The sequence below is a fragment of the Malania oleifera genome, chromosome 5, assembly GCF_029873635.1.
Source record: "Malania oleifera isolate guangnan ecotype guangnan chromosome 5, ASM2987363v1, whole genome shotgun sequence".
NCBI classification, from domain to species: Eukaryota; Viridiplantae; Streptophyta; class Magnoliopsida; order Santalales; family Ximeniaceae; genus Malania; species Malania oleifera.
The window spans coordinates 79,287,559-79,299,720 of NC_080421.1; positions in this window are offsets into that span (position 1 = coordinate 79,287,559).

Consider the following 12,162-nt stretch of genomic DNA (forward strand, 5'->3'; position numbering starts at 1 on the left):
TCGCCTTGGGTCGATCGACCAGACCTCTCGAGTTTAGGGCTTTTTGAGCCTCCAACAGTCAAAAAAATTAAAAATAAAATATTATTTAATGCCCAACGATTATATAACGGTTTGAATTGGTTTTTGCCTATATATATCAACCCTAAACACTTGGAGAAGGTTAGAGAATCATATTGAAAATATTTTTTTATCATTCTTTGATTCTCTTATATAATTTAAACCTATTTTGAAGATCAAATTTCTCCTATACTCTTATTTTGAAAATCAATGGAGAAAATATTTTAAGGGTTTCTTGGAGGGCTTGAGCATATATTCAAATTCATATATATATATATATATATATATATATATATATATATATATATATATATATATTGATATATATGCTTGAAAGCCTCCTCACTCTTGTGAAATTCCAAAGATCAAACTTCTCCCACTTTCATTTTGAAAACTATTTTGGAGAAAGTTTTTGAGTTATACAAGATAGCTTTGAGCATATATTCATTTAAATATATACTTGCTTGAAAAACTTCTTGAGAAAGGTTAGGGCATATATTCACACTCATATATTTTTCTTGAAAGCCTTTTAGCATTTAAATTTCAAAGCTCAATCATTTTAAGAGAAAACCCTAACTTCTCCTATTCTTTTCTAGAAAAATATTTTTGGAGAAATTCTTCGGGTTATTCAAGAGAACCTTGAGCAACATATCCACTCATATATTCTTGCTTGAAAGGTTTCTCACATTTAATATTTCAAAGGTCATTTTGTAAAAATCATTTTCCATACACTCATATTTATTGCAAACCTTTTTGAGAGAAAAACCCTAACTCTACCGAACTTCATTTAAAATCATTTGAGAGTGCATCTAGTTTTTAATTGTATAAATTAGCCTTTTCAGAAGCATCTTATGGTACAAAAATTATTTTTAAAAACAACCCTTCACGGTTCAGGTTGTGAACTGTGGCCAAGTGAGGATACATCACTTGGAGAGGTGGCTCCGCCTAGAAGGAGTAGACCAAGCGTGGGGTATCGCTTGGAGAGGGGGGCTCTACCCTATTGAAGGAGTGTATAAGTTGTGATCCGTACCAAGTGAGGTGACATCACTTGGAGAAGTGGCTTCGCCCACAAGGAGTGTACTAAGTGTGGGGTATCATTTAGAAAGGGGGGCTCCACCCTATTTGAAGGAGTGTGTAAAGGGGGGGCTCCACCCTATTGAAGGAGTATTTAGTAGAAATCCTTGAGTGATTTGCCCAAGGCCCTCATGTAGGCAGCTATAACTGAACCTCGTAAAAATATTGGTGTCATGCTCTTTATCACTTATCTCTATTATTTTCACACGTGTATGTTCATTTATATTCTTGTAATTGTTTTAAATACATGCACTTAAATTTTGATTGGGATATTTTTTGGTGAATTGGTTATATTAATTAGCAAAAAGTTTTTAAAAATCCAATTCACCCCCCCCCCCCCCTTCTTGGGTTACACCATTCCTCACAGTAGCTCCCATGTACCACCACCACTCACCTCTACAATCATCGTCACTACCATATGTCAACCTTGCACCATCAACCCGCCTTCATCTTTTACTACTAGTATCTGCTAGGACTACCATTATTATTACTATTTTTTACCCTATGATAACATATTAATAGGATATTTATTTTCAACAAATGAACACAATTTAAATATTTTTAATATTTTCTTAAAATGCATAAAATTAGAGATAAAACTTTAAAAGGAAAAAAAATTAATTTTGCCTTCTTTTAGTTAAATTTCACAACTTACCCTTCACCTCCATTGCTACTACTGTTGCCACCATGCTCATTACTTGGCCATCGTTATTAATACCGCCACCTAACTAACTATCCCCACCATCAATTACTACAACTACATCACCACTGCACCACTTAACTCCATCCTCTACTATTATTAGTATCTCTCAAATTGTTCAGTTGCATTTAATGGCAATTTATTTCATTTAAGTCAATTTTTGATTTTTGGTGTATCACACTAAATCAAACTAAAACACCCCATCACCACAAAAACCATTGCTGCCACCACCATCACCTGTCATCGCTACTAATACCATCTCTATCACCGCCATACACTAATGCAATCTTATTGTCACCCCCATTATATCACCGCCATATAACTTTGTCCTTTATTTCCATTAGTATATCTCTTACTTCTTAAGTGTCATCTAATTAGTATTTGTTTCGTTTTGGTCAAATATTGATTTTTGATGTTTTGCCCTAAACCCAATTAATACATCCCTCCAGCACCATCACCATTGTCGCACCACCATCATATGTTGCATTCCCCTCAGATACTACCCTCATTAGCACGTACTATATATCCATAATTCCTATAATATTATTGTCAGTTGCACATTGTCGCAACAATAAGCCTCCATCCTTTAAAAGACACTATTAACACCATGCACCCAACATTGTCGACCTGCCTTTGAAACAATTTGCTTTAAAACCCCTATTGACTTTTTGAGTCCGATCTATGTTTTGATGCTGACAAAGCACCAATATCTTATGTGTGTTTTAGTATGTGAACAGGTCTAAATTTCAACACACATAAGTAATGACCTGCTTATCTTATCATAAAATAAAACGTAATAAATAAAATAGTCAACCCGAAACCATGGGTAACGGGGACACCTGTCATACACAACGGAACCTAGGCAGTAGTAAATGTAAATCATCATTCTCATAACCACAAAATATATATTTACAGAGTTAACTATAATCCAAAACACTGTATTTATATACAATCTCCTAAAAATACAAAAATAATACTAGGATCCCAAAACCAAATCTCCCAACCCTAGTTCAAACTTACCCTCCTAACGGGGTAGTACTACTGACTCAACAGCGGCCACGATCCGCCGGTCTTTTTAGGTTTCCTAAAAATTAATTAAGTTTGGGGGTGAGACACTTCTCAGTAAGGAAAAATAAACTAAATACAACTGTGTGACAACATGAATATTTGATGCAATTATACATATACAATACATTTCATATACTTGAAAACATACATCATAGCATAGTGAATTATCATATACTTTCATATTTTCTACTAAATCATACTGTTCATGAAATGTCTGATATAACTGATAATATTAAAATTTTACCCAGGACGTATAACTAGCTGATGTCATGTATTACCCCCTATGACGGGTTGTGCAGCCTGAAGGCGGGACCCGACAATGGTTGGCCGACCACTACTGAGTCAAAAGTGTCTGTAAGTACGATGGGCCTGCCACACCCTAGTCCGGACTGCCAGGTGGACGTCTACAACTCTACACTGAAAGCCACAACGACTATCCATCTCCCACCCCCTCGTGGGGTGGTTAGCACAAGTCTGAACATAATATCTGATCTGTATAGCAACGGTACTGTGCTCCTATAACTGAACTGAACTATCATCCGGGTTCTGATAATACATAATATATGATAATATACAGTTTAACATAAATAGATTGATAGCATGTTCTGTACTAATGTAAAAGCATACGGCCTTGCGCCGTTTACTTTCATATCTGTGTCCTTGCGCCAAAATCATACATATGGCCTTGCGCCAAAATCATATATCATCCATGACCTTGCGCTGGCTATCAATCACGGCCTTGCACCGAACATTTCATAAATATCGTTCTGATTAAATAATTCATTTATCATGTATTTGAAACCATAAAGTACTGCATTATCTCATAATCTGTAAAACATGTTTTATTCATAAAATTTCCATAACATAATACTTTTCAAATAAAATAATATTCATGCCACACATTGCTGAATAAACCGTATATTCCATTCTAAAAATCATATTCCTTGGCATATCATACTAATATATATACATTTCAACATAATAGCAGTATTTTCCCAAACATGCATTATTACCAATCTCTTAATATATATTATACATGCTTCCTGAAAATAAATTTGCTAATAAATAATAATAATATAATTTGCATGGAAAATAACTGCTTTAGTTTATTCCCTTACCTAACACTGAGAAGATATCCCCTAAAAATCCACTCGCCCTGCACCCGCAGGGTTCCCCGTTCAACACCTTGAAAATGACAACTCCCAGAACTAAATTTTAGTTTTTTTCCGTCTATAACATTTCCTATAACTATGGAAAATCCAAATTCTGAATAAAATGTCTTACCTTAAACCAGGGATAAACTTCAACTCAAACACACCAACGATCCACTCCGGCAGATATGTAGAGAACTTCTCCAAGAGCATCGTGGTGGCTTTAGATTGTCGAATCGGCATAAATCCGGCCTGAGATCGTAGAGAGAAGGTAGGAGGGACGTAGAGGAGAGAGAGGAGTGTTTACGCAAGAATTCGGCCAAAAATGAGGTTTTTACCCATTTATACACTAGCCTTCGTCAACGAGCCACGTCACCTCATCGACGAGTGCTCTCCTTCGTTGACGAAATTTAAAGCTGTACAAAATGTCCTCTCGGTATTTTCTCGTCAACGAGACGCACCCGCATCGACGAGCCCTATATACAACATCATCGATGAACACTTCGCGTTTGTCGACGAAGCCTACTGTCCCCCTTTTAAATTTTCCATTTTCCTCTCTCTTAATATTTAAATACCATTATTTTTTAAGTCATTATACATAAGATCAAGAGACTTGGAAGTCAAAAGAAACACTAAGATCATACGTATCTGACGCATTCCATGAACGGGCAAAGAAGAAGAAGAAAAATGTTTAAATTGTAAATGCATTTTTATTTTAATTTTGTTTGTAATATTGTGTTTTGTAATAACTGCATCTTATGCATGATAGGCTTATATGCTCAATGACTGTAGACTCACCATAGGGAACTAGAGGACCTTAGGAATCACCCTTCGGTCGACCGACGCCGGATTTTTTGGGTTAATGCTTAAAGACCGTAGATTGTCTTTAGGTCTCTAAACATCACATGAAAAGTCTCCTATAACTTAGAAATTATACTTATGTGAATAGGGGTGACTTTAAATGAAAATTCGGACCTAAATGTACAATTTGAATGGCCTCGGTCAATCGAACCCGAAGCTATATAAAAGCTTCGATCGATCGAACCCGAACCTACATAGTAGCTTCGGTCGACCGAACCTCCCCAGCGTCAAAAGTTTGACCACTTGGTCGACCATCCTTAAAATGAACATCAACGCCCTAGTTGACCGAATTGGCACATGGGAAATCCCAACGCTCTAGTCGACCAAACTCCCAATTGTAAAATGGCTTGGTCGACCGAATGTTCATCTTCTGTCAACCAAACTTAGCCCGGTCGACCGAACCTTGGAGGTTCTGAAATCGCCTCAAGTCTGGTCGATCATCTCTTCAGTTCAAATATGCCTTGGTCGACCAAACTGAGTAACCCGGTTAACCGAACTTTAAAAATGGTCGACCGAACCTTTCGGGTTGTTCGAATTTTACCGAGGTTAAAACATAGTTAATTTTTATTAACCCTATTTAAAATTTTTCCAAAATATCCAATAGGTCCCCAACAGTCAAAATTTGAGGGATATCTATACATACCCCCTCACTTGCCTTGATTAGTAAGAGATTAGAAAAAGTCATTTGCAAAAATCCTTTCAAATATTTTATACTTCTTTTGCTATATACTCAATATTCCAAGCATATTTTTATACACTCTCTTACATATTTATTAGAAAATATCATTTTAAAAAAAGAGTTTGTGGAATGACCTATCTATTTTACCGTAATAATAATTTTTTTAAATAATAACATTTAATATAATAATTTTGATTAGCTGATGAAATATAATCAACCAGGACTCATGGATACCAGGGATATACCTGAAATACAACTCTAAAACCTAAGCAATGATAAATGTAAAATCATATACATATCAAATCATCCAACCAACACAATGCCAAAGTTTTACTAAAACTATTATATACATATACACATCCTAAAATGACCAAAAAGTGCCCAAGGGTCACAACCCAATAATCCATCAGACCCTAGCATAACAACTTACCTTTCTGACAGGGAAGGACAGTCAACCAATAACGCTACGGAGCTCTATCCGCTCTTCTATCTGGAGCTCTTAAAATGTTTATATAGCTGGGGTGAGACACCTCTCAGTAAGGGAAATAAACTAATAACAGTGTGTGACAACATGAGTATTTTCGTGTTATACAAAGAACAGTACATAAATCATATCTAGTAAAACTGTTTGTATCATATTTTTTAAAAACATAATTTATCATATCTTGGTATAACATACTGAGTTTCTATACATGAAATCATCATATATAAATGTATATGGAATAACATCCTAGATGGATAGCTAGCTGGTGTCATGTCTTACCCCTACATGACTAGGTTGTGTGGACCGAAGGCGGGACTTAATAATGGCTGGCCGACCATGCTAAAAAAATATAAGTCTGTAAGTACAATGGGTCTGCCCTCCTGGTCTGGATGCCAGAGGGACTCCTGCACTACCATAAAACCACATAGACTGCCGATCTCCCACTGCCCCTTACGACAAGTGGTAGCACTAACATATACATGATCGTGATCATATAGCTACGGTACCATGTTTCGTGAAAGCCTAAACCAAGCCATCCTGGTTTGATAACATATAACAAATCTCAAATATAATACATAGCTGTTTCATAATAATATTTGTAAAAATAACATTATCATGAATTTTTGCATATCATAATGTATAAACCACGGCCCTTACGTCGGCATAGTAAAACATGAAATTCACGGCCTTTACGCCGGCATAGCATATGATAAAACCCACGGCCCTTACTCCATCATGTCATATTAAACCACGGCCCTTATGCCAGCATATATTTTAACATACATAGGTTGAAATCTCTGTACTATTTCAATACCATACTTTAAACATAGTTTCCGTATCGTTTTTAATACCTTCCTGACAACAGTAATAACATGCTGATTTTGAAAACATAATATTCTGATATTACATAAAATCATAAAATTTCATGCTTATGCTACGTAAAAGTGAATATTGTTCTATTCATAAAATCTATACAGAATCATATTTCATGTTGAACTGTATTAAAATCATTTTCCAGTTAACAGTAGTATTTCCAAACTCAGTTCCATAACATACATAATTTCCTTGAAAATAAAAGCTAAATATTAATAAATAATTTCATAGAAATACTAACTTAGTTTATCCCCTTACCTGACTTAAGAAAAAGCCCACAATTTACTCCAAAATTACACCCGTGTGTTCCCCAACTCAACACCCTGAAATTGCATTTCCCCCAATAAAACTTCAATATAACCCATCTAATACCTTTCCTCAACCCAGAAATACCAAATTCCTTAATAAATATTAAAATAATCAACTTACACAAAATTTGGGATGGTTCCCAAGTTGGCCTAACCGACGAATCACTCCAGAAGATTCATAGAGAATCTTTTCTTGACGTGGCGGCTTCGGATTGTTGAGCTGGAAAAGAATGGGGCCGGATTTCTAGAGAGAAGAGAAAAAGGTCATAGGAGAGAGAGAGAGAGAGAATTTTTGTAAAATTTCCTCGTAAAAAATTGGGTTCTTGGGCTTATATAGAAAGCTTGTCCATGTGGCCTTGTCGATAAGTCACATTTCCTCGTCGATGAACACCTTCTCCTCATCAACGAGTTTCAGAGTCTAAAACAGTCCTCTCGGTAACTTCTCATCGACGAGACGCATGTCCCCGTGGATGATCCCAAGAATCCTTCTTGTCAATAAGTACTTCTTCACTCGTCGATGAGACCCTGCTGAAATCCTTTAAGAAAAATTCTTTTTCTCTCCTTCTTTTATTATTTAATTACTATAATTCTTCGGGTCTCTACATTCTCCTCTCTTTATAAAAATTTTGTCCTTGAAATTTACTATCTGTATTGATACCATCCTTTAAAAAAAATTATGTTACTTATTTTATTACTTACCCTCACTTGTGGTGGAGGAATACCGTGGTTACATTCAGGGTTCTGGGAGATTACAATACACACATAAAATAAAATTCTCCCACAACCAAAACACTATCTACTACCAGAAAAATATTACATCTAACTAACCTGCACAAAAGAAATTTACATATTCACCTGTAACGTTTCCTGATTACTACTGATCCTCGCTGAACAGATATGAGTACTTATGTCGTATCTACTCCTCGAGTTCCCATGAAACTTCCTCTATCGCATGATTTATCCACAGGACCTTCACTAATGGAATCCTCTTATTGCGCAATTCATGTTCCTTTCTGTCCAGAATCTACACAGGAGTTTCTTCATAAGCCAAAGTATCACTGAGTTCTAACTCGGCATAACTGATGACATGGGATGGGTCTAGGACATATTTCCTCAACATGGAAATGTGGAATACGTCATGAATTCTAAATAAAGCTGGTGGTAAAGCTAGCCGATGAGCCACTAACCCCACTCTTTCAAGTATCTCAAAAGGGCCAATGAACCTAGGGTTAAGCTTACCCTTCCTCCCAAACCTCATAAGTCCCTTCAATGGCGCTATCTTCAAAAATACATGGTCCCTAACTTCAAATTCCAACTTCTGATGGTGAGTATCGGTGTTGCTCTTCTGACAGCTCTGAGCTGCACTGATCTTGTCTCTAATAAGCCGAACTTTATCATATGCCTGCTGCACTAGCTCTGGCCCCACCACTCGCCTCTCACCCATCTCATCCCAGTGTAGAGGAGAATGACACCTCCTACCATAAAGTGCCTCATAAGGTGTCATGCCGATACTGGTCTGGTAACTGTTATTGTATGTTAACTCTATCAGCGGCATATACTGAGTCCAACTACCCCCAAAATCTAACATGCACGCCCGCAACATATCTTCTAATATCTGAATCACCCTTTCAATCAAGCCGTCCGTCTGAGGATGAAATGTCATGCTGAAAGATAACTGAAACCCTAGAGCCTCCTAAAAGCTTCTCCAAAACCATGACGTAAAAGGTGGGTCTCGATCTGATACTATAGACACTGACACGCCATGTGATTGTACTATCTCCTGAATATACAATTCCGCCAGTCTGTCCATGGAGTAGTTGACTTTAACAGAAATGAAGTGAGTGGTCTTTGTCAATCTATCAACGACCACCCAAACAGCATTTTAACCATGCGGTGCAAGTGGTAAACCCATCACAAAGTCCATTGATACATGATCCCACTTCCACTCTGGGATGTAAAGCGACTATATTTGATCACAAGCACACCTCAAATATTTCAACAAATAATTTTCTCAAAATAAACCACACTATATATTTAAAAATAGGTTTGTAAAAATTATTTAATCTTTGTGTCAAGATGATATTATCAATCAAAAGGTACAACAACAAAGATCTTCACAAGCAAATATCCCAAAAGTACTTTTCTCAAAAATAGCACACTAGATATTTGAAAACGGTTTGTAAAAAATTTATTTTACAAACAAAAAGCAATACAAACTCTTGAGTACTGCAATGATGATGCAAAACTCACAAGCTCTACGAAGTTTTTCTACAGAAGACTTATTAATGAAGTCTCCTAGAAAAACTCAAGCTTACTCTCAAATAAAAATGTATCTCAATCAACTAGAACTAACGAGAGTGTAAGCTTAACTAGAAACTCACAATAACACTCTTACTTAGCAAGGTTTGCAATGAGGATCACTACAAAAAAGTTGGTTTTTAGTGACGGATTCAAATTCATCACTAATAGTGTAACGACCAGAAAAATAATGGTATTTAAATAATAAAGAGATAGGGAAATGGAAACAGAAACAGAATGAGGCAGTAGGCTTCGTCGACGAACACTTCACATTCGTTGATGACATTGCACTTTGAAGATAATCACCTGAAAGATTTTTCCACAGGGCCTCGTCGACGAACACAGGGAGTTCGTCGACGAGGGCATAAGGGAACCTCGTCGACGAAGGCACGCCTCATCGACGAGAAGATACAGAGAAGGGTTTTTGGGAAAGTCTGAAATTCGTCGACGAGGGAGGAAGTTCATTGATGAAATTATTAAAGGACTCATCGATGAGGTGACATGTCTCGTCGATGAATTCGACTCTATAAATAGTGAAAACCCAGATTTTTTATGAAATTTCAGCGCAGGAAACCCTCTATTTCTCTCTCTACGCCCCTCCCTCCTTCTCTCTTTGATTCTGGGTCCATTTCACACCGGGTCGACGATCTGAAGCCACCACGATGCTCCTGGCGAAGTTCTCTGCAAGTCTGCTGAAGCTTATCGTTGGTGGAGTTGGTTTGGATTTCGTCCCAATCTCAGGGTAAGGCATTTTATTCAGTATTTGTCTTTCCCTCAGTTATAAGAAATACAATACACAAAAAAATACTGATGTTTTGTTCCGGGGAATTTGATTTTTAGGGTGTTGAGTGGAGAACCCTGCGAGTATAGGGTTAGAGTACAGTAGCGACTTTTCAAAGATAAGGTAAGGGAAATATGCTATGCTAGGAATTTTTATAATGTTATCAGAGATTTTATACATATGTATATACCAGCTTATTACCTAGTTTTACAGAATATGAGTTTTAAATGCTTGTGTGGCCTGAGTAGATATTTATGTGATGAAGAACTTATATAGTTTTTACAGTATATCATACTATACTGATTTCACAGATATAGACAGTATATTACAAAACTTATCCAGAGTAGTATATTACAGTTTTACTCAGATTAGTAAGTTATAGTTTTATACATATCAGTATATCACAGATATTTATCCAGAATAGTATATTACAGTTTTACTCATATTAGTATATTACAGTTTTATTCAGAACAGTATATACAGTGTTTATAGTATGCAATGTTTCCTATTACCATAACATATAGAGTATACAGATAGAGTATATAGACAGAGTACACAGACAGATATACAGAGATAGCATTAAGATGCTACAGATACAGTATACAGAGATTACAATATTTACAGTACAGAAAGATAGCGTTATGGTAATTTTGGAAACATGATGAAAATAATAAAAGAGTATATATGTATATATATAGTATCATATCCCTCAGGAATGATTACATACAAATACAGATAAAGAATACAGAGCACGGTACCGTTGCTAAATACAGATAAAGTGCAACCACATATCTCAGATAGTGTGTGGGTACCGTCGACCGTGCTCGGAGAGTATGCAGCTCCCCAGTTCGCTAGGTGGAGGGGGACGGTTTGACAAGGTAACAGCCAATCCCATGCCTAGGAGAGTTTGCAGTTTGGCTGAGCTAAGGTAGTGTAGAGTATATTGACTTATCTAGAGGGCCGACCAAATTAAGTCCCGCCTACGGGCCGCACAACCCTATCATGAGGGGTCAAATCATGACATACATAGTTCCAAGGATAAAGCACAATTATTTATACGTATACAGTTTTACAGTATATATTGAGTATAGTATGATATTAGCACTATGAAAAGTAAAAAATACAGATGATACAGTTATATTTTAAATTGTGAAAAGAAAGATATGCTTTATAGATTTACTATTGTATATAATTCAGTTGTTATTTAAACAGTATTCCTAACTTAATTGCCACACACTAGTAATAACATATTTCCACTTACTGAGTGTCGACTCACCCCATGACTTTAACATTTTTCAGGTGAGCCAGCTGGGCGAGCAGATCAGGCTCGCGAATAGAGAGTATATATTGATTACCCTGGTTTATAAGGTAAGTTTGTGTAGGATTTTGTATTTTGGGACAGATATTTTCGAGAGAGATTTATTATATAGTTATGGTTTAGAAATACAAATACCTGGTATTGCATGATGTGTATAGATGTATGAATTATGTTTCCGCTGCATATGTATGATTTGATATTCAGATTTATCCTGGTGCCTTTCGAGACTCAAGTTCCATAGCAGGGGGTATCAGAACAGTTAATATATATAATATAAAAAAATAATGTAAATTTTGAGGTCGGTACAAATAGTGTCATCACTAAAACCAAGAAAATATTGCGGGAAAACATTTTTCGCACGGAAATTATGTCAGGAAAATATTAGGGACGATTTCTGCGCTATGAGTGACGAATTTGGTCTATCACTAAAAAATACTTAATAGTAACGGTTATTTAACCGTCACTACTATTATTTTTAAAAAATTAAAAAAATTTATTTCACAATATTAG